This window comes from Silene latifolia, chromosome 7 (assembly GCF_048544455.1).
Source record: "Silene latifolia isolate original U9 population chromosome 7, ASM4854445v1, whole genome shotgun sequence".
Taxonomy (NCBI): Eukaryota; Viridiplantae; Streptophyta; class Magnoliopsida; order Caryophyllales; family Caryophyllaceae; genus Silene; species Silene latifolia.
Genome location: NC_133532.1, coordinates 83,476,271 through 83,499,177, shown reverse-complemented (window position 1 = coordinate 83,499,177; position 22,907 = coordinate 83,476,271). Strand labels below are relative to the sequence as shown.

The following is a 22,907-nucleotide window of genomic DNA, read 5'->3' as shown; positions in this document are numbered from 1 at the left end:
TCATGTTACCATGACATCTTGGCCCCTCCTTCTTCAAGACATCAACGAAGAGGTACACATGGACGAGGAAAAATGCAAGAGCCCTTCTCCTAGCCACCTTCGAGACATTAACATCTAATCAGTTTGAAAAGATGTTGATAAGAGCCAACATATCCATACCATGTGGAGCAAGAAGAAAGTTGATTTGGCTTGTTGATAAGCCCAACATGGAACGGAATTTCTCCTTGTAGCACAACCGAGTCGGAGGAAGCACCGGAACGCAACCCGGCCACCCACCAATGGCTCCAACTTCTTCGGCAAGAGGACAAATTTCACCTTTCGGGAAAACGAAAACATGGTGTTTCGAATCCCAAAACCGAGAACATGCTTCAAGAAACGAAGGTTGCACCTTGACTTGACGAAGCACCAACAATTGACCAACTCCCATGCAAACGAGTTGATATTTTTCGGGAGGCGACAAATCCCGGCACCATTGTCGCAATGCGTTCTCAAAAGCATCCATGAAATATTTTTGTGGAAGAAGAAGAGGTTTTGTAGAGATGATTTCGTGTTTCGGATGATGAAACAATGAAGCGCAAACATCCCTGCTTATACAAAATGATCAGCGCATTTTTCAGAAAAAGGGGAGAGCCTGCTTCCATCGCCAGGCTGCTCGCGCCGCTTTGAGGCTTCCTCAGGATTCCCGCTGTTGACTTGTCTCTTTCAACTTGTGCTTTCTCCTGACACCTTAAACCTCCCGCCAGGAAGCTCGCGCCTCTTCGGGGTGATTGAGGACATTTTTGTGTTTCCTTACACTCACATTTCCTTGTTTTCGCGTTTTACGAAATCCGACACGGTTTCCATGACGCAGCTTTAAACATACGGATTTTTCTTTATTTTTTTAAGGGGGAAGGGCTAGTCGCCCCGATCCGCGATGGATCGTTTCCACGTCAGTCGAAATTCCGAAATGTTTTCCCTTTTTTCGCAATTTTCCATCAAAAATCAAAATCGAAGATTGATAACACGACGTCAATTTTCCTCAAAAATTCAAGCACTCACAAATTCGAGTCTTGACCTCAAACATCAAAAAGCAAATGTACTCGCAAAAATCCTCTTCTAAAATTCTTTCCTGACGGTTTGAGTTTGAATTTTTCGAGTCAATCTCAATAATTTCGACGCAATTTAATTCACGACACGAGTTAATTGCTCAAATTTTCAAATCATTTCCTTTTGAATTCCGAACACGACGACTTGTCACGGAATTTTCAAAATTCATTTCAAAATTTCAATTTTAACTTCAAGTCATCTTGGTTAATTTTGATTTTCAAACAAATGATTTACGTGTTTTCAATCAAAATGCTTCTACGTGTTTGCATTTTCGCATATGTACTATCTATTGCCTGTTTTCTACACTAACGATGCAGGAACTGGTGCAAAGCAAAAGGAGAATCAACAGCCGACAACGCTCGTCCGAAACACAACACAAAAACCCAAAAATCACAAAACAAACTACAATCCAAAAACACATATATACAAACCGCCTCACGCAAAATACATCGACACGCGTTTGATACGAACAACTGACCGTACAAACAAGATCCAATGCAGACGTCTATCATACAGACACTGGCCTAAAACAACCGTCTATCATACAGACACTGGCCTAAAACAACGAACTGGGGGCTATCCGCCACCTAGCGTACTAAGCACTCTCTATCCTCTCAAACGGAAAAGAAAGAGAGCAACACAAGAAACAAAGGAGCAACAACGGAATCAGAGGTGATTACCATTATGGTAATACCCCGTTCCTGCTCCACGACAAAAATGAAGACAGTGTCTTGCAGACTTCGGATGATGAGGAGGCCAAGAACCATGATGCGACGCGCCACCCCGGTGCTGAACCCCACTCATCAGCCACCTTGTCTATGAGCCACAACGAAAAGGACAAGTCGGCCGCATCAGCCGCCTCTCCTCCTCTAGGGAACCATCCTCCACCACCGCCTCGAATACGGCAGCCTCCTCGGCCATTACAGCCCCTCCAGGATCGACTTCCTCCTCCAAAGCCTCAGCGACGGACCCCATAGGTCCCAAACGATACCCTGCGATCAAAAAAAATAACAACAAAAAACGTTAGCCGAAATTTCGGCATTACGACGGCATGAAATGGATAAATCCAAAAAAAGACCACAACCTGCAATGCAAAACAAGGGCAATCCCGCCCAAAATACCAACCAAACAAAGTTCACAAAAAACAACAAAAAAAACGACTCGCCTCTCTTTTCAAGCAAAAGACGAGTCAAAACCGCAAAAATGGCATTTCAAGACCCCTACAGGGTCCGCCTACGAACCAAAATACATTCCCGACACAATGGGATATTTTTCTGTGGCTCAAAAAGGCAATTCATACGCTAATTTGAGCCCAAACCGGTCAAAAATTAAAAAACGACCGCAAAAAGGCAAACGTGATTTTATCACGCCTCAAGGTGACCTAAATTACCAATGAGGTCCATTTCAAGGCAAACTGACTCAATTCAAGCCCAAACAGACGCTTATTTTGTCAGACGTAAGACCGTCGCAAAAGGCAAAAATCCAATTTTGCCCACAATATCCAACGAAGGTCCATGAATGGTGAATACGGGTTTTCCCAACTACAATGCAACCTAGTGGGACCCACTACCTAAGAAAATAAACTTGGCATTGTGAAATGAGACGGTTTCTCGCCTCACTCACGTTTTTCGAGCATAGGAAGCGGGAACGGGGACCAAAATGCAGACTAAAAGCACCCCTATACTCCTAAACAGGTTTCTAACCCAATGCATGCATCAATTTCACTCGAAATGGGCTCAATAAAAAACGCCCAATTCGATTTTCTAGGGTAAAATTAGCCCTAATTCAATCAAGCTAAGGATCAACAATTTTAAATGGATTCAAGAGGAAATACGTACCTTGAGATGACATTGTTGATGATGGCACGAGTGGAAGCTAGCAAAGGTCCCTCAAATGGCGATTTTTGCGGGTTTTTGTGTCGAAAGGAAGAAGATGAAGTGAGGTTGATATGCGGACCAACCTCGCGTCTTTTACAGAAAAATAGGGAAGCCCCTTTGGTTCGCCAGGTGGCTCGCGCCTAAACCAGGCCTCCCCCTTGCTCTTTCAGCGAATTTTGGGCTTTAGCCCAATTTCCCGTAATAAACTTCAAATTTTCAATGACGATATTAAGGACCGTCATTTTCTCAAAAACAAAGACAAACAGTGAAAAATCAAATTCACTATTTTTCTTCAATTTCGAAAATAAATAGCGAAAATTCAAAAACCGCTATTTCTTCAATTTTTAAGCGACGACAATTAAAACCGTCATGCTCAAAATAATAGCTGGAAATTGAATTCCACTATTCTCACCACACGTGTCAACGGCGGCACATAAACCATCACTTCAATCAATAGTCAAGATTCCAAATTCACTATTTCTTACAAATGTCTACGGCGGCACATAAACCGTCACTTCAGACGTAATAGCAAACTTAAAATTTGTTGTTTCCTCCAAAATTCAAATTCAACGGCGATCGAAACCGCCACCCCAAATTCAAAGAAGAACGACGAATGGTGAAGATTCCAAATTCACTATTCCTTCAAATAACAGCAGGGGGCTTCCTCGCGGAACCCGCTCATTCCAAAAACAGTGATAGTGAAAATCCATACTCACTATTCCCACAGCGGCATCACGAGTTCGCTACTTTCAAAACAAGCCCGTCTGACGCGGCTATTCCAATGGTCCATTAACCGACCGCCCCATGGCTGGCGAGCCTTTGTCCGCGACCCTCCAAGGACACATCCCGAAGATGCCTCGGGTACATTTCCCTGTCTTGGCTGGCGAGCCTTTGTCCGCAAATACTTCAACGACAGATCCCGAAAATGCCTCGGGTACATTTCCTTACCTTTCAAGGACAGATTCCGAAGATGCCTCGGGTACATTTCCTTGTCTTGGCTGGCGAGCCTTTGTCCGCAACCTTTCAAGGACAGGTCCCGAAGATGCCTCGGGTACATTTCCTTATCATGGCTGGCGAGCCTTTGTCCGCAACCTTTCAAGGACAGATCCCGAAAATGCCTCGGGTACATTTCCTTGTCTTGGCTGGCGAGCCTTTGTCCGCAACCTTCCAAGGATAGATCCCGAAGATGCCTCGGGTACATTTCCTTACCATGGCTGGCGAGCCTTTGTCCGCAACGTTTCAAGGACAGATCCCGAAGATGCCTCGGGTACATTTCCTTATCACAGCTGGCGAGCCTTTGTCCGCAAACGCGCAAGGACATATCCGAAGATGCCTCAGGTATGACTCCTTCTTATGGCTGGCGAGCCTTTGTACGTAGTCTAACGGACTTTAAAAGACCCGCACGGACAGTCGATAGACTCTAAACTGTTCCCGACGATAGGTCCTTGGCTCGTACCCTCGATTTGCCTTGGCGTCGCCCTTCCCGATGGCAGGTCCTTGGCCCGAATCCTTTCGAGCCGCCTCGACGTCGCTCGGGTCTCCAGGTTGTAATCTTCGATTGACCAGGGGGCTCTACTTTGACTTTCGCCCTGTCCAAGCCTCAGTCAAAGTGGGGGCTTTGTAGATACCCAGTATCTGCTGAGACTCCAACAAACACCCGATGATTATCGGACTACAACATGTTTTGGAATCGCGGCGTTTGATCGACAGTTTGTGTACAACTTTACGTCGGAAAACTTAAAAACGATTTTCAAAATAAAACATTTCAAAACATTTCAAAAATACCTGGAGTGTTTAATGCACGACGACGGGGTCGCAATGACACTAACTAGAGTCAAAATCGACACCGGACCAAAAACCGACTAAAAAATTCAAATCCCGACTCCAACAACGAGTCAAACCGAGTCAACCACCAAAAACAAAACTTTCCAAACCTTCTACCATAAGTTTTCCCGGATTCATGTTGGTCAAGTACCAAACATGTGACTACAAAACCTAGGATAGAACAAATCATGATTGCGTTTGTTGTGAAAGTGACAACACAACTCGAAGAACCGCGACGTGGCTCGCGCCTCTTTGAGCAGCCCAAGTGGCCACGTCGCTCAAAACTCACACAACCACTCATTCTCCTATAAATACCCCTCAAATGCCACCCATTTGAGATTTACGCGAGTGTCCGCCCCCTCTTTTCTCCCTTAAAATTCTCGACTTGACTTCTTAAGTCACAATCCGACGCGTATTTACGACCTACCGATCGTAAACACGAGCCTTACACATTTTTTGGTACCATCATCATGCATTAAACCACTTGACCGACCACTTCGACCACTACACCATCACTAAACTTAAAACACTCTTTTCCTTACCAAAACGGTTTTAAACCGAGTTTTTTCCGATCAAACGAGTTATTACACTTACGTCGGTCACTCGCCATAACCAAACATGTAAGTATGAGGGTGTAAAAACCCTCTTTTATTATGCTTTCATTTGTTTCATGACTCTAACATGCTAAAACATGCATAACATGAACCAAAACATGGAATAAACGAGCCAAAACTGATTTTTGGTCTGAGGCAAAAGCCCCTTAGGTCGCCAACTAGCCCGTGCCTAAATGGGGTATTCAGACCAGAGATCAACCGTGTTTGTTCTCGTCATTTCCCTTAATCCATTTATCATATTTTTAATCGGTTTTCACCATTTCAAGTATTTTCGAACCATTGTCTTTTTATTTCACATGTTTTAACCATAAAACATTTTTCACCCTTGGTTCGTCATACCATGACGGTTAAATCCGTGTTTCGGTGATAATATTTGGTTAATGACATTTAAAAGGTATTTTAAAGCCTTTTATTTCATTTCTTTACATTTTCAAACAAACATATTTGTCACCAACACAAAGTCATCCTTGGTTCTACATACCATTCCGGATTTTAACCCGGGTACGATGACGAGTATCGACTAATAACATTCAAATGGACTTAAAACAATTAGTCCATAATCATTTTCAAAACTATTCATGTCAAGTTTGTCAAATCGAACCCGACACCGAATATTATCAAAATAATGATGATTATTCGAGTCGAGTTCTTCAAATCAACAAATGCGGTCTAAACGACCCCTTCAAATCAAACCGGGTTCAAATACCCATTTTCAGCACGTTTTATAACGTTTTCTAAAAGGTCAGAACACGGCACATAAACCGTGTCCAAACCCGCGCCTAAACAGGCTCTCCATTTCTCATTTTCAAAACCAGAGGGAGGCCCCTTGTATCGCCGGCTGGCTCGCGCCTCATATAGCCGTCTGGTACAGGGCCTGTTCCCTTCCAGCATTAGTCTAGGACAATCCCGACTCCGGTTAACCCGGATATAGGACGGATCAGATGACTATTCAAAACCATATTTGCAAAATGCCTTACTAAGACAAATGGATCATGTTATGCACCCTAAACCTAATACGGTAAATGGATGTTTAATTTCCGTCTTGCATGCAAATCAATCATTAATCCAATTCGACATCTTATAATTGATATTTGGATTAAATCAACCGACTTAGAAAGCTCTCACATGTTAGGTTTAAATTATTGGATGCGCATTCATGCATTTAAACCGTTTTATCTACTTTCGCATTCAACCAACCAAGATCGATCAGTAGAGGCCGCTAAACGCGGGCGGGATTGGGTGTCTGATTAAAGGGCTTCCCAATACGTACCTTCACCTCTTACACAGAAACTTTGGATAGTGGACGACCTTATCCATGGCGTACGAGAGTCATTTTAGAGATAGGATGCTAAAGAGGGACGATTTCCTTATCTTTAGTACCTATGTCAAACGCTGCTTTGTGCTTCGATTTGACCGAGGTATAAAGTGGAATTCGAACGGGTTCCAGGCATCCCACAAATGCTTGGTGGCGACTCCGAACATCTCTAATCGTTTCGAGACCCTAACCGAGACGAAATCGACCGATCTAAAACGATCCGGTCGAAAGCATCTTTACGCCGCCGAGCGTGGCGTTCAAAAAGACCGCTGTATGTCCGCAGATCGAAGTGGGCTTGCAGGTGGGCCATGTCCACAATGTCCAAAAGGGCATCTTACTTTCCTCTTTTTGCCTTCACAAAAATTGGATGTGTAAGATGTGTAAGAATAGGTCTAAGGCTAGTTGTAGGTAGGCATCATCATACCATTTTATCAAATAAAATAAAAACAACCAAAACCCACTAACACACCCTCCATTTCGGTCCAACCTCAATAAAATGGACTACCATTTTATTTTGTCAATTTGTCATTTGTCACACAATATGTCACATGTAGTATGTTACATGTTATTAATTAATTTAATGCATATTTATCACATAAATATCATTTTATAAATTAATTAAATTACATACAACAAATTGACTAGTGATACTTGATCTCATAAATAAAATGGGTCATATAATTATAATTCACAACATCTTGTAATTATAATTAACCATTCATTCTTATCTCAATTGTTTCTCAAACAATAAACAATTTTAGTAATAAAGCATTTTTATTACTAAAATAAATCTTATTTAATCCCATTACAATAAGATATCAATATTCTCTCTCACAAATGAATTGTTCAATTTTAAGTAATTGATCACCTTGTATCGTCAAACAATTAATCAATTTATCTACTAAGGTAATTGTCCTTTAGGTGTGACCTTAAGGGATCAACTGACCACCATCGTCATACGACATTAATGTCAAACTCTAGTTAGCCAATCATTACCGATTAATGATGATCAGTCGACTATATAATGAATCATCCCTTACGTATTCTTAATATGAGATTTAATTATGATATTAAATCATGTGATCGCACTATTGTTGAGGACACATTTTCCAACAAATTGTCGCTCTGATACCACTTTGTAATACCCCCATACTCCAAGTGCCTTTCCAGGACCACTTAAGGCATGGGAATGCTACCCATCTCGGTTACCTGAGGCAATATATATCAAATAGACAATAAAGAAACGTACTTTATTAAGTAAATTTAAAGCGATACATGTCCAATACCAAAACTGTTAAAGAAAATACAACTGTTTCCCAAAAATGTCAAACCAACTAAAGTAAACAAATGTTTAACGACATAGCGGAAGACTTCTAGACATCTCGTGATGACTCAACCCATCTATCCATGCGCGTCCATCTCATACCTGTTCAATAACTGCTCACCACCCCGAATGGATCACCACAGTTTTCAAAACATTTAAACGGGGTCAGTTACTAATTACACAAAAACAATACAACAGAAACAGTACAACAATCACCCAATCTCCATCATAACTCCATACACCTGACTACACACTTTGTGTAGTCCTGCCGGATTACCAATCTCAACATGTATTCCACACAGCTAGTGGGGGACCGCAGCCGTTCCCACCTAAGCCCCGCTCATCTCATCCGAGCGATAACCCATGTTCCTTAGTGTGCACATCCTCTCTGTGGCGGGTTCTACAGAGGGCGAATCAAGGGCGTGAAGCCACTCCCATAAGTGACTCCACTCAGCCGAGGACGCACCTCGAGAACCACAGACAAACAATCACAGCCAACTACATTATACAATAACAATCACCAATTACCAATTCCAATACGATATGAATCAACAACAATAATCAACCATCAACAATACTATGTAAACAATAACCGAGTAGGGAAACCCTACCTGTAAAAGCAATCACCAATACCGTCACAATAGCGAATCAGCAAAGTTCCTCTACGAAATCAACCCCTATCAAATACACAATCATACAATCACCATCTAGTATCAAAATACTCCCAAAACCCCCAAATTACCCAATTAGGGTTTCAACTAAAATCAATGAAACGATATAAAAACTATACAAGGATCTTACCCTCGACACGACGAACTCAACGGCGTAAAGAACGTGACGATCCGACCACCTTAGCCTTTGGGATTTGATAGCAACGCGACGAAAGGGAGCAACGTAACTTGTTTTCTTTTTGAAAGGTTTTAGAAAGGTGAAAAGTGCCAAAGAAGGTGACGGAAGGCTTTATATATTAACCACGCGTTACTAACAAAACCCGGCTAAAACGAACCGCATAACCGACTTGCTCGATCGAGTAAGTGGCTTACTCGATCGAGTGCCCCTTACTCGATCGAGTACCCATCAGGCAGACTGCTGTTTCATATAAAAACATTCTTACTCGACAGAGTAAGCCCCACTCGATATCGTACCCAAAGACATAGAAAACCGTAGTATTACAGGTTTGGTACGATTTGTGTGGTCTTTGGGACTGATATAAGATGTAAATTGGGACTGTTTGGTGGTCAATATGAAATGGCTTTCTTCTCAGTTTGGAACGGTTTTCATGGGGATTTTGCGAGCTGTTTTGAGTACCATTTTTGGGACTGTTTTTATGCAGTTTTACGGGCTGTTTTAGGGCTGTTGTGGGTGGCTATGATGGTGTTCATAAGCGGTTAATTTTGGTCATAATGTCAATAGCAGTTTTTGTCTTAATCTTGTCTTAAGTATGGTCTTAGTATAGCTCGATAGGGGACTGTTTTTATACGTTGAAATAGGCTAGTTCGAGACGGCAAAAATCGAGTTCATTTGGACAGAATCTGGTTGTTTGTATACATGGAGTTATCGTGTTAATTTTACGTCTTGTTCTTGCATATAAAAACTCGTTTAAAACGTGTCTTGTATTGGCTATGGTTGCACGGTTTGGGCAGAAACATTGAGTTGCTTGACACGGTTTTCGGGTGGTTGTTTGGGCTGTTGTCTCGGTTTTAGGAGCTGTAATGGGCTATGTCCATGGGGCTGCTCATGGCTGCCCTGTTTTGGGTGTTTGTTTAGATGGTTGTGGGAGTTGTGTTAGGGTCGAATGGTGGCTGTTTTAGGGTAGTAACCGGGACTGTTGTGAGGCCGTGTATGGCCGGGTTTTGAAGTCGAGTAAGGGCTGCCCAGCCAGTCCTCAAGTCGTGGATTTGAGTAGTTTTGGCACTAGTTAGTTTATTCAAAATATTTAACTTTCCGACTCATGCTTTATATAACGTAACTCGTTAAATATCGTTCATTTATATATTTATTTATTTGGGTTGACTTGTTAATTTAATTGGACTTGTCATATTTATTTATTTGGGTTTGTCTTGTTAATTTAATTGGACTTGTCTTGTTAATTTAATTGAAATTGTCTTGTTAATTTAGTTGGACTTGTCTAGCTTGCTTGTTGGGCTAAGTTTGTTCTATTCATTTGGCTTATGATAGTTCACTTGTTGGATTTCTTGTGATTTCAAGTATTGGGCCCCACATGGTTTGCTTATTGGGCTCATAAGAGAGTCACTTGGGCTTGGTCATATTTTATTCCGTAAATTTCACATAAAGTAAATCATTCATTATCGCTCGTTATATTATTTTTAACCTTCATGTTTGATTATAAAATGAGTTATTTATTTATTGTTATGGTGCAAGTGCGAAAGAATTATTGTAAATGACTACTCGTAGTGAGTCGTATTCTTATGATAATGCCTTTATGCTATACCTTTTTGCTTGACTTATCTTTACGCCTCTTTCGGACTGTCCTGCCGATTGTGGGTTTAGCTCATATCTTCCGCCTCTTTCGGACTGTCCTGCTTATTGTGGGTTCTCGATTTCCGATCTTTCTTCAAGTCTTGGATGCGGGCCGTTCTGCCGCATGTCGAATCGGGAACTGTACTGTCCCGAGAGTCTAGCCAGATTTAGACTAGGACTGAGTCTTGGGAGTACCATTGTCGTCCTACCAGGGGAAATATATATAATAAGTAGTAAAGGTCTTGCTAGGTTATAGATATTGGTATATGTCATTCAACGCAAGAGTTGTGCCTTGTATTGTTTGGTTGTGAGAGTCTTGGTCCTATCGGATACTATAGGTGAACTATAAGCCCTCTAATTGCGATATGATCGTCGGGATTGATGTTCCCATTCGTTCTTATGGTGAGATGCAAGTCATAAGTATGAATGTGACATTAGTTGCCACGTCCCGTGCAATGTTTGCTAAGTGGTTTTCCAAGTAATGGCTATGGTTTCTATTCTTGTAATTTGCATTGGTTGATCCCTTAATTAACTGCTTCACATGATTCAGATTCTAATCTCATATCTATGTTGTATTTCCTTGAAATGCGTGCTTTTGTATAAATGACCGTATTCGTGTCTTTCATATTATTTAATTGTCTCACATGAACAGTTGAATCTTTATTATGCTAATGTTATCTATCTTGTTCCATCTCATTTAGTTGCCATGTTTAAATATAAACTTGATATTCATATCTGTGGTAAGTATCTTACTTGACTTACCTGTTTTAGTTCTTTGTTATGTTCATTTTGACAATTTCTGGCTGGGAGAACCTTGAGTTACCCCCCACTGAGTGTGGCGTGATGCGTGTATTTTATATATGGTTTTTACCTCATTTTTACACGCATTTCTGTATCGTTTATGCGGCGAACAGCTACAAATGCCCCCGAATAGTCTATTTTGGTTTGTCTTGTGTAAATTGTGCAGGTACGGACTAGAAAGGAGCAAAATCGAGCCTAAACTTGTCTCATTCGCATGCATTTTGTAGAATAAGGAATCGGAGCACGGAATCCATCGCTTAAAGACGTGTGAACTGATCTCGCAAGGTGCCAAGGAGTCCATATGCGCTAATATAGCTCGATCGACAAGTTATTTGGTCGATCGAATGCTTTATCCATCAAGAGTTGCTCGATCGAGTTGTTTATCTACTCGATCGAAATGGCTGATTTGAGAAGTACTCGATCAAACTCCTGTTTTACTCGATCGAGAGGAATTTGAAGATCTGTCCTCGATCAAGTGGTTTCATTTCACTCGATCGAGAGGTTTTCCTTTCTATGCGTGTTTTTTGCCTATTTTCGAGATGGGCTTTGTAATTAGGATATAAGCTAGGTTAAGTACTACGATAGATTATCTCTTCTTCCGGGGGGGGGGGGGACTTGACGACTCTCTTCTCTCCTTACTCTCTCATACTCTTCCTTAGAACTCTTACTCGGATCTCGCATTTTGTAATCGGTACTTTGATTTTCCCTTTAATCTCAATATTTTATTGTTCTTTATTGTTTTTCCTTCTTTAATTGACAATTGTTATCTTTAATCTCTCTTTTGTTCTTGTCATCATGTTTACCCTCCATTGCTTATGTATGATTGTTGCTACCTCAATAATAATGCATAGCTAATCTCCTTTGCTAAGACATAGGGGAGCCATGATTTTAAGGGAAGTGTAAATCGAGTTATTAGGTTTAATGCAAATTTAGTCTTTGTTGTTATTAATCGCTACATATAATTGTTCTTGTCTAATTGAGTCGACGCAATTAGATAATAAATTACGGTAAACCTTGACCTAGATCGGAAGATTGTAAAGGGTGAGACCTGTAGCGAACATTAGGGCACTTTAGTGAGGGCGGAAGCTAAGCTATTTGTGTTTTAGGGCGAATTGAAACCGGAAGGAGATATTCATTGCTCCATAGACTACACTTGCATTTACCTGAGACCTTAGATTGCATTGCTAGAAAATCATGGTGAACCGATTGTCTTAGCTGTTTTCTTCCTGCTTGCTTTATTTCAGCTCTCTTTCTTTTTTCTCTTTCCTTTGATCTCATTAGATTAGAACAACCAATTCAAACCCCCAGAAACTGGTTACCGTGACGGACTTAGTTAAAGCTGACATTTTTCCATCTCCCTGTGGAGATCGACCCTACTTACTACTAGCTTTTGTTAGTGTATCTATGTTTTATTTTTGGTACCTGACGACGGTATCAAATTTTGGCGCCGTTGCCGAGGAGGTGGCGTAATTTTGTTGCTTTTATTGAGTTTGTCTCTCGTCTCAAGGAATTTATTCCTTGAGATTGATCTCATATTTTTGCAAGTTCTTAATTAGTTTTGCAGGATATCTGTTCTAGAAGAGAACATTGTCGTACCTGCCTTGCTGTAAATTCTATCTGCTAGGATGCCGAATATAGCCAGTCATTCAGAGCCTACAGTGGATTCCCTTCCTAAAGGTTTCCTGTTACCCACTACTGATTCGGGGACCTTTGGAATCCACCCCTCTTATATACAGCTGGTTGAGGGAAATCTCTTCGGGGGGGGGAGGGTGCCTGGAGAGGATCCTTGCAAGCATATAGAGCTATTTACAGAATACTACTCCACCATTCCTCTAGCTGCTGGGGTAATGCAAGATAGAGTTAAGGGAGTCCTTTTCCCTTTCTCCTTGACTGATGATGCCCGGGAATGGTTGAGAGATTTGGATAGGGAAGCTGCCGGTGTGACTGACTGGAATTCCCTTGCCTTAGCCTTTTACAGACGATATTTCCCACCACAGCGCACTAATGCGTTGAGAGCGCAAATTACTGCATTTGAGAAACTACCTACTGATGACCTGAACGGGGCTTGGACTAGGTTCAAGAAGCTCGTACGATCTGTACCTCATCATGGTTCCAAGCGCTGGTTCTTATGTACCCAATTCTACATTGGGTTGTATCTAGACCAGAGAGCTATTCTCGATAATGCAGCCAAGGGGAGATTCTAGAAAAATGTAGAGGATGATCAAGGGTGGCACCTTATTGAAGAAATGGCCATCCACGTTGCCGAATATGGAAATCCTCGAGGAAGTAGGTATGTAAATGAGTTGACAGTAGCCGAGTTGGAGAGTCCTAGTAAAGGGCTAGGAGGTCCGGAGATTATACAAACTACGGGTATGCATGAACATGTTTGTGCTATTACTGAGCATGAGATAGTTTGTGGTAGATGCGGTACGGAGGGACATGACCCTATTGGTTGTATGGCGGATGTAGAGCGCGTCCGTGCTTATCAAAACATCAAGCAAGGAGTGCCATTCTCTAAGCTTTATGAGGATTTGACAATAAAAAGTATTTCTAGCCCTCTTACACCAATACCTCAACCGATTGATTCACCTTCTACAAATGGAGAGCTCGCAGAATTGAAGTCCTTAGTGCTGAACTTGACATTATAGCTCGGCCAGAAGACCGATAAAAGTGATAATGCCATAGTAGAATTGCAAGAGCAAGTGGCGCGTCTCTCGCTCGCGTAAGATCAAGCGAATCAATCACCCTCATGTGACCCAATCAATGCCATTAATATCCGAAGCGGTCTTACTTACGATGGACCGAAAACGCCGGAAGACGGGGTTGTGATAGCTAATGATGCCCCGGATAACGAGCTGGAGGAGCTAATAGATGATATCCCTGCTGAATATCATCCTGCAGCTCGATCGAGTGATTTAGCCTCTCCAAGTGCTCGATCGAGTATAATGCCAACTCGATCGAGAAGTGCCCAATTCGAAGATTTTGATCGAGGAGTTAGTTCCTCTCGATCGAGTGACTTGGCAAGAAATGTTGTTCGATCGAGTGATTTTGGGACTCGATCGACAGAAGCTGAAATTGAAGAACTCGATCGAGAGATGCATATTCCTCGATCGAGTGATTTTTCTGATAAAACAACTCGATCGAGTGAGAAAACTTCTCGATCGAGTACCAGAGCCAGGGGAACTTTAAATTTAACATCTAAATCCGCTACCATGTCATCTTCCCCTGCTGCGGATGTGTCACGTGCTGATAAAGGTAAAGAGAAATCCGCGGGCCCACTCATTGCTACCAGGGTTCCCTATCCGGGACGTCTGAAGGATGCTAAGATCGAGCGGCAGTACGGTAAGTTTGTGGACGTGGTCAAGAACCTCCAGGTAACTGTCCCTTTTACCGAATTTATTTCCCAGGTACCTACTTACGCTAAATTTATGAAAGATATTGTGATGCATAAGAGAGAGCTTAGTGAATTTGAGACTGTTGCATTTATGGAAGAGTCTAGTAATTTCCTTTTAAATAAAGCTCTGCCTAAAATGAAGGACCCGGGTAGTTTCTCTATTACCTGTACCATAGGCAATGAAGTAATAGACAAGGCTCTCTGTGATTTAGGAGCCAGTGTAAGTGTCATGCCCTTTTCTATCTGCAAGAAACTTAATATGGGTCACCTTAAAATGACTAACATTACATTACAGATGGCTAATATATCTGTAAGATGACCCTTCGGTATCTTAGAGGACGTGCCTGTTAAAGTAGGCAAGTTCTTTATACTAGTGGACTTTATTGTTTTAGATATAGCTGAGGATACCCGGACCCCAATTATACTAGGAAGACCATTTTTATGTACAACTGGGGCCATTATTGATGTCAAACAAGGGAGTTTGACTCTTGCAGTGGGGGATGACGCGATCACTTTTAGTCTGCTTAGTACTCTTGCTCGGTCAATGATTGAGGATACTTGTTATTCTGTTGATATTGTTGACGAGTCTGTCTATGACTTCTTGTCGGGTTCTTTTATAAAGGACCCACTAGAAGCCCTAATGCTTTTGGATGAGTGTGCAGATAACCAAGATAACAATGACGCTGTGTTGGATTTGCTTGAAGCTGCTTTAGATGAGCGTGAACTCACCGACGCTGAAGGAGAGAGAGTAGAACAAATTATTATTGCTCTCTGTGCCATAGAGGTAAAGGTACCTGAGCGTAAGCCTCTCCCTTCTCATCTTAAATATGCTTTCTTAGATGATACAGAGCAATATCCAGTCATTGTTAGTGCTAAACTTGATGATGATCAGCTGACCGCTTTGTTAGCTGTGCTTAAAAAAACAGGAAAGCTATGGGTTATTCTTTGGACGACATTAAGGGGATTAGTCCCGTCATTTGTATGCACAGGATTGAGCTTGAGGAAGATCACAAGCCTTGCAGATAGGGTCAGCGCCGACTGAACTAGAAGATGCAGGATGTTGTGATGGCTGAGGTAATGAAGCTGCTTGATGTAGGTATTATCTATTCTGTTGGTCATTCTAAGTGGGTGAGTCCAGTTCAGGTGGTTCCTAAGAAAGGAGGGACTACCATGGTCAAGAATGACAAAAACGAGTTAATACCTACAAGAGTAATGACTGGCTGGCGGATGTGTATAGATTACAGACAGCTGAACGCCGCCACGAAGAAATATCACTTTCCCCTTCCTTTCATTGATCAAATGGTAGAAAGGTTAGCTTCTCATAAGTTTTTCTGTTTTCTAGATGGGTACTCAGGGTTCTTTCAGATCCCTATTCATCTGGATGATCAGGAAAAGACTACTTTTACCTGTCCACATGGTGTTTTTGCTTATCGCAGGATGCCTTTTGGTTTGTGTAATGCCCTTCCCACCTTTCAAAGGTGCATGATGGGGATATTTTCTGAGTATACTGAGTCTATTATGGAAGTCTTTATGGACGATTTCAGTGTCTATGGAAGTGATTTTGCTAACTGTCTGTCTAACCTTGATAAATTATTGCAGCGCTGCATTGTGGTTAATCTTGTGCTTAATTGGGAGAAGTGCCACTTTATGGTCAATGAGGGAGTTGTCTTAGGGCACTTAGTTTCTGACAGGGGTATTGAGGTTGACAAAGCAAAGGTGCAAGTGATTCAGCAATTACCTCCTCCTGTTAATGTTAAGGGAGTGAGGAGTTTCCTTGGTCATGCTGGCTTTTATCGTCGGTTTATCAAGGACTTTTCAAAAATTGCTAAACCACTTACACAAATGTTGCTTAAGGATGCCCCTTTTGTATTTACTGATGACTGTCTTTCTGCTTTTAATAGGTTAAAGCAGGCCTTGATTTCGGCGCCGATTATACAGCCTCCCGACTGGGATTTGCCGTTCGAGATTATGTGTGACGCTAGTGACTATGCACTAGGAGTGGTGCTAGGCCAAAGGAAAGACAAAGCTTTGAATGCAATCTACTATGCGAGCCGAACTCTAGATGAGGCTCAAGTGAAGTACACCACTACTAAGAAAGAGCTGCTAGCTGTGGTATATGCGTTAGAAAAATTTCTTTCTTATTTGATAGGGTTAGAAGTATCTGTTTTTACTGACCATGCAACGCTGAGACACCTTCTTGCTAATAATGAAGCTAAACCACGGCTATTGAGATGGATACTCCTCCTTCAGGAGTTTGATTTGCAGATAAAAGATAAGAAAGGTGCTGAGAACGTAGTAGCTGATCATCTGTCGCGACTGTCACAGCAAGAAGGAGAAGATTCTTTACCTATTGATGATTCTTTATTTGCTGTTCTGTTTTCTATTATTAACCAAGATCCTTGGTATACAGATTTAGCAAATTACGTTGTTAGTGGCACGCTGCCACCTGACCATTCTTATCAGCAGAAGAAGCGTTTTCTTTATAACGCTAAGCAGTACTTCTGGGACGACCCTTATTTATTTAGAGAGTGTGCAGACGGTATCTACAGATGGTGTATTCCGTAGTGGGAGTGTTGGGGTTGGTGTCCTTAACAGTTAGTGCAAGGACTTATAAACCTCTAAAAGGATCAAAGGGCATACTTTTGGTATTATTATCAGTTGATCCACGTTTATCAATAACGGTTGGCTTGCTAGATAAGTTTGACGTTATTGTCATACAGATGGCGGTGATCAACTGGTCCCTAAAAGTCACACCTATAGGATACGTTTGAGAGACGTGACGGTATGAAAATACAGTCATGTAGATGCCAAATTTGACTAACCAGTTAGTCCGAGTTTTTTGACTAATATTTAGTCAAAATGTGATGTTGAGATATTTATATTTAATACGGATTAAATATTATTGGCTAAGGCGAATTAACCAGTTAATTCGTAAAATTAAATATAAGCGTTTTATATTTAATTAAATGTATATTGAATATTAATTATACAATATCGTCTTTGTCGGACATGTATTAATACTTCAACTAACCCGTATTATTAGTTGATGTTTTAATAGCCGATAACCGATGACGATTTATAAAAACCGCGTCATATACATTTAGTCATTTGGGTACGGACTACGAGTTAAAATGAAGAGGAAATGGAAAAGCCCATTTCCTCCCCATGGACTCGGTTTGGCCGAGATTAGGAGATCAAAAGGGAGAGCTTCTCCTCCCTTCTGACCTAATCGTCATTAGTGAAAAAATATTAGGGTTTTGGAGATTAATTTTCTCTCTGAAACCGAGATCTCACATCTCGAAAAACCTCACATCCAGTTCTCCCAATATTGCAAGGCAATCGGAGAACACGTTCTAGCACAAGGGCATTTCTCGGACAAATCTTGGGTGCAACAATTAGGAGGGAATCTCGTTTGATTTCTGTTCTTTACGCCGTGCATCAAAGGACCCGAGGTTGATTTCTATCTTTATCGTTTCTCTATTGTATTTATGTTTTATGACGATATTCGCATGTTAAATTTACGTTATAGTCCTAAATTTAAAGGGTATTATACGGATATAACCCTACAAGTGGTATCAGAGCGAGGCCACGTAAATTTTTCTATGTGTTTTTCATAAAACGATTTTGAAATGGTTTTGTTTGTCTCGAAATCCGTGCCTTGTATACATGGATGTTGCGTTTTTGTTAAAACCGTGCGGCTGTTTTACACGGCTGTCTTGGGTTGTTTTTCGATTTGTTCTTTTACATGTTGTTATTTTATACGGAGATTATAGCAACATGTCAAGTTTTGTCAATTGTTAAATTGTTTTTGATGCGTTTTTGATCAAAATTGCAATTGTTTTTGTCTCGACAAACTGTTTTCACGAGGGTTTTGAAGTTTCAGCCTTGTTTGCATTCGATCGAGCATATTTCTACTCGATCGAGTGCTATTTATGTCTTGTTTTTGCTCGATCGAGTCCCTGTTGTACTCGATCGACCCCTTTCTAAACCCTACTGCTCGATCGAGTTGTCCTCGTACTCGATCGAGTAGATTTGCTGATAAAGGTACTCGATCGACCACCAGTTTAGTCGATCGAGCACTTTCTGTTTGGCAACCCTCTCGATCGACTTGCAGTTCAGTCGATCGAGCCCTTTTGTCCCTCGATCGAGCACTTATGTCCCTGGATCGAAGGATTTCTGTTTTGACAGCTTTGAAAATTTATTCTTTTTGCTTTAAATTTTCTTTTGGCTTCAATATGTACTTTATACGGATATTGTACACTCGCTATGATTGTGAAACGGTTCACACACGTACCATTAAGTTATTTTAAAGCGTATTTAAAGTAACAGACTGTATGAGATTAAAATTAAATTGATAGAAGCAGTTTTATCACATGAATTTTAATCATTAAAAGGTGGTTTGGATAAATTTAACATAATTACAGAATTATGTCACGAATGAATTTGTTTTTAGTTGATGCATTTAATTATCGTTTTGTTGAATGCCTTGAATGCCTTTTATTACGTACTTATTTATTTTTGCAAACGGTTGTAACTTAGTGTGGCCTTAGTAGAACGTGTTACCGTAATGATGGAACACGGTCTTGGTTGTATTTTGAGATCTCGTATCTCCATTTTATTTCTTTTAATTACAGTTTTTAATTAGAATGTAAATAGGTTTATATTTGTAATTTTAAATTGTAATTTTTTAGAAGACCGAAGATGGAGACCGGATGCTCACTCCCGCTACTTGGATCAAGATGGAACATCAAGACAAGCTTCTCGGGTCCAACGGTGGATTCCAAAGTTGTTTTATGTTTTGTTTTACTAGGATAGGCCACACTAGGAATTTTTATTTACGTATTGCATTCTCTTATTTATTTTATCGTAACGATAGTATGCATCATTTTCCGCCTAAAAACCAAACCACCTAATTATTGCATGAAAACTGACACATATAGAGGTCACGAGTTAGTTTTCATTGACATTCTCATGTCACACGATTTTTAAGCCATCACCCAAATTGATTCATTCACGCAGACGCTAGTTATTCGTTCACTTAAAATGAATTATCATTAAGTTGATGGGATCTTCCTCGTATAAACAAAAATTGAGAACGGTCTTTATAGGTCAAACTCCAATGAGTCCCTTCTTCGTCGGTAGGCATAATATGACCCCTTCTACGTCGGGTAAGTTGGAACCGATTGACCTATTTTATCTCAACACTATGGTCACTCGTACGATCCTGTGACTATGGTGGACTATAGATAGGATTTACGGAAATCTATCGACCAAGAGTTCTTCCGGAAGAATTAGCTAAACAGTTGGCTTATCAATTTACAGAAATTGAGTCTTGGGATCACTTGTATCATTCTTGAGGGAGATCAATTATGCAAGTGCGAGAGTCTACATGTTTAAAATGAATTTTAAATAGACTTAAATCACCTCGATGAGTTGCTTATTTCGTTTTTGTTTTTCTTTCTTTTTCAGTGTAGATCACGTATTTTTAAACTGCAAATAACAAATGGCTGGTTCTACTGATAACCCAATGCCAAGTGCCACATTGGACCGTGAGTCCTGGCTTCGGATCTTCATGAATCGGATGAATCAGTCTACTCGGATCGAAGAATGATGGATCAAACTTGCAGATCGGGAGGCGGCATTACGGAATCTTGCCGCTGGCGACGGGAAGCTCAAATATCTATTAGAGCCCATCCCGGCAAACCCAGGTCCCACGGCTAGAGCTGCTGAAATCACCAAGTTTAATGATTTCTGTATGGAAGCGGGTGCGATTAAAAACGTACTCATTTTTGCAATGGAACCCAATTTGCAGAAACGCTTCATAGCCCATGGTGCAAACAAGATTTTCACCACGCTCACTAAGGAATTCTCGAAAGCACCGAGAATCGTGACCTATGAGCATACCACTCGCTTCTTTGATGCGAGACTCCAGAAGGGCCAACCGGTTAGCCCACACATTCTCAGCATGATTGAGAATGTCGAGAAACTGGAGACCTTTAACTGTAACATCAGCGAGAACATTGTTATCGACCGCATACTTCACTCACTCCACGATGGTTATTCGCAATTTAGAGCGAATTACTATATGAATGATTTGAAGAAAACTCCACATGAACTGCACTCCCTCCTCGTACAGACCGAGAAGGACATGAAGTTCAGTGGGAGCTTGAAACAGGATGTTCTCGTTGTGTCAAACAAAGGGAAAGGTAAGGGCAAAGCTCAGGCAAACCTAGCAGTAGGTAAACCGAAGTTCAAGAAGTCGGGTTCAGGTAAGAGTGGGCCTGGTGAGTCGAGCACCTCATCAGGCACGACAAAGAGCAAGAATGAAAACATGGAATGCCATCACTGCCACAAGACTGGGCATTGGAGGCGTACATGTCCTGTTTATCATGAGGACTTAAAGGCAGGTCGTGTTAAACCTGTTGGTATGTCTTCTCTCTCTTCTACTTTTATTCATATGATTGAGATTAACCACGCAAGTTACGGAACTTGGGTACTTGATACTGGTTGTGGTTCTCATCTGTGTAATCATGTGCAGGGGCTCCGAAACATCGAACCCCTCGTAAAGGGTGAGGTGGACCTGCGTGTTGGGAATGGAGCAAGAGTGGCTGCCATCTCAAAGGGGACATATGTGATCCAGCTTCCTAGCGGATTTGAGTTGTCATTATATGACTGCTATTATGTACCTAGTCTTTCGAAAAACATTATTTCAGTTTCTGCACTTGATAAACTTGGTTTTTCATTTGTAATAGAAAATAATACTTGCATTTTCTCATTACACGATATGATTTCTGCAAAGGCGGACTCCATGAACGGAATTTATGTTTTAGATCAGACCACGGAAATATTACACGTAATGAATAAAAAGTTAAAGGTTGGTGACAAAGATCAAACGTATCTATGGCACTGCCGTATGGGACACATTAATGAGAAACGCGTAAAACAGCTCATCAAACATGGAGCTATCTCGGCCTTTGATTTTCAATCATTTGGCACGTGTGAATCATGTCTCATCGGTAAGATGACTCGTATTTCCTTCAAAGGTGTTGGAATGCGCGCTGCTGACCTATTAGGACTCATACACACGGATGTATGTGGTCCTATGTCAATCACCGCACGAGAAGGCTATAGGTATTTCATCACTTTCACGGACGATTTAAGTAGATATGGCTATGTCTACTTAATGAAGCACAAAAGTGAATCCTTTGAGAAATTCAAGGAATACCAAAATAGGGTACAGAACCTATTGGGTAGAAAGATTAAAACACTGCGTTCGGATCGTGGTGGCGAGTATCTTTCTCACGAGTTTGATCAACACCTTAAAGACTGTGGGATTGCCTTACAGTTAACTCCACCTGGAACACCTCAATTGAATGGTGTGTCCGAACGGAGAAATCGAACACTACTTGATATGGTTCGATCCATGATGAGTCACACGGTTTTACCTGATTCATTATGGGGTTATGCTCTTTTGTCAGCCGCTCTAATACTTAACCGAAGTCCGTCTAAAGCTGTTGACAAGACTCCATATGAACTATGGAAGGGAACGGTCCCTAACTTGTCCTTTATACGGGTTTGGGGCTGCGAGGCTTATGTCAAGTGGAGACACGAGGATAAGCTCGGCCCGCGATCGGTCAAGACATACTTTATAGGTTATCCTAAAGGAACACTTGGTCATTACTTTTATTCGCCAACCGAACAACGCGTTTTTGTTGCGGCTAGTGCGACATTCTTAGAGAAGGAATTTCTCGAGAATGCAAAGAGTGATAGAACCTTCGACCTGTCGGAGATTCCAGAACCAAACACCGAGCAACCATTGGAGGAACCTGTTCCTTCAATCCCGGCTGCGGTGAATATTCCTGAGGAACCTAGGAGGTCGGGAAGAGTCTCTATTCCTCCGGACAGATACATTGGTATGGTCAAGGAACATGACATAGATGACGTTCTACTCTTAACGAGTAGTGAACCCGCAACCTATAAAGGTGCCATGACTAGTTCTGACTCAAAGCTATGGCTTGAGGCCATGCAATCCGAGATGGACTCCATGTATGAGAACAACGTGTGGGATCTTGTTGACTTACCTGCTAAGGTTCGTCCCCTTCAATGCAAATGGCTTTACAAGATAAAGCATTCAGTGGAAGGTCAACAAGATATCTACAAAGCACGACTAGTTGCTGAAGGTTTCACCCAA

At 41.3% G+C, this 22,907-nt stretch overlaps 1 pseudogene; it reads left to right on the top strand.

Moving 5' to 3' along the window:
• LOC141590303 (uncharacterized) overlaps positions 1 to 22,907 on the top strand; it is a 472,729-nt pseudogene that overhangs the window by 331,931 nt on the left and 117,891 nt on the right.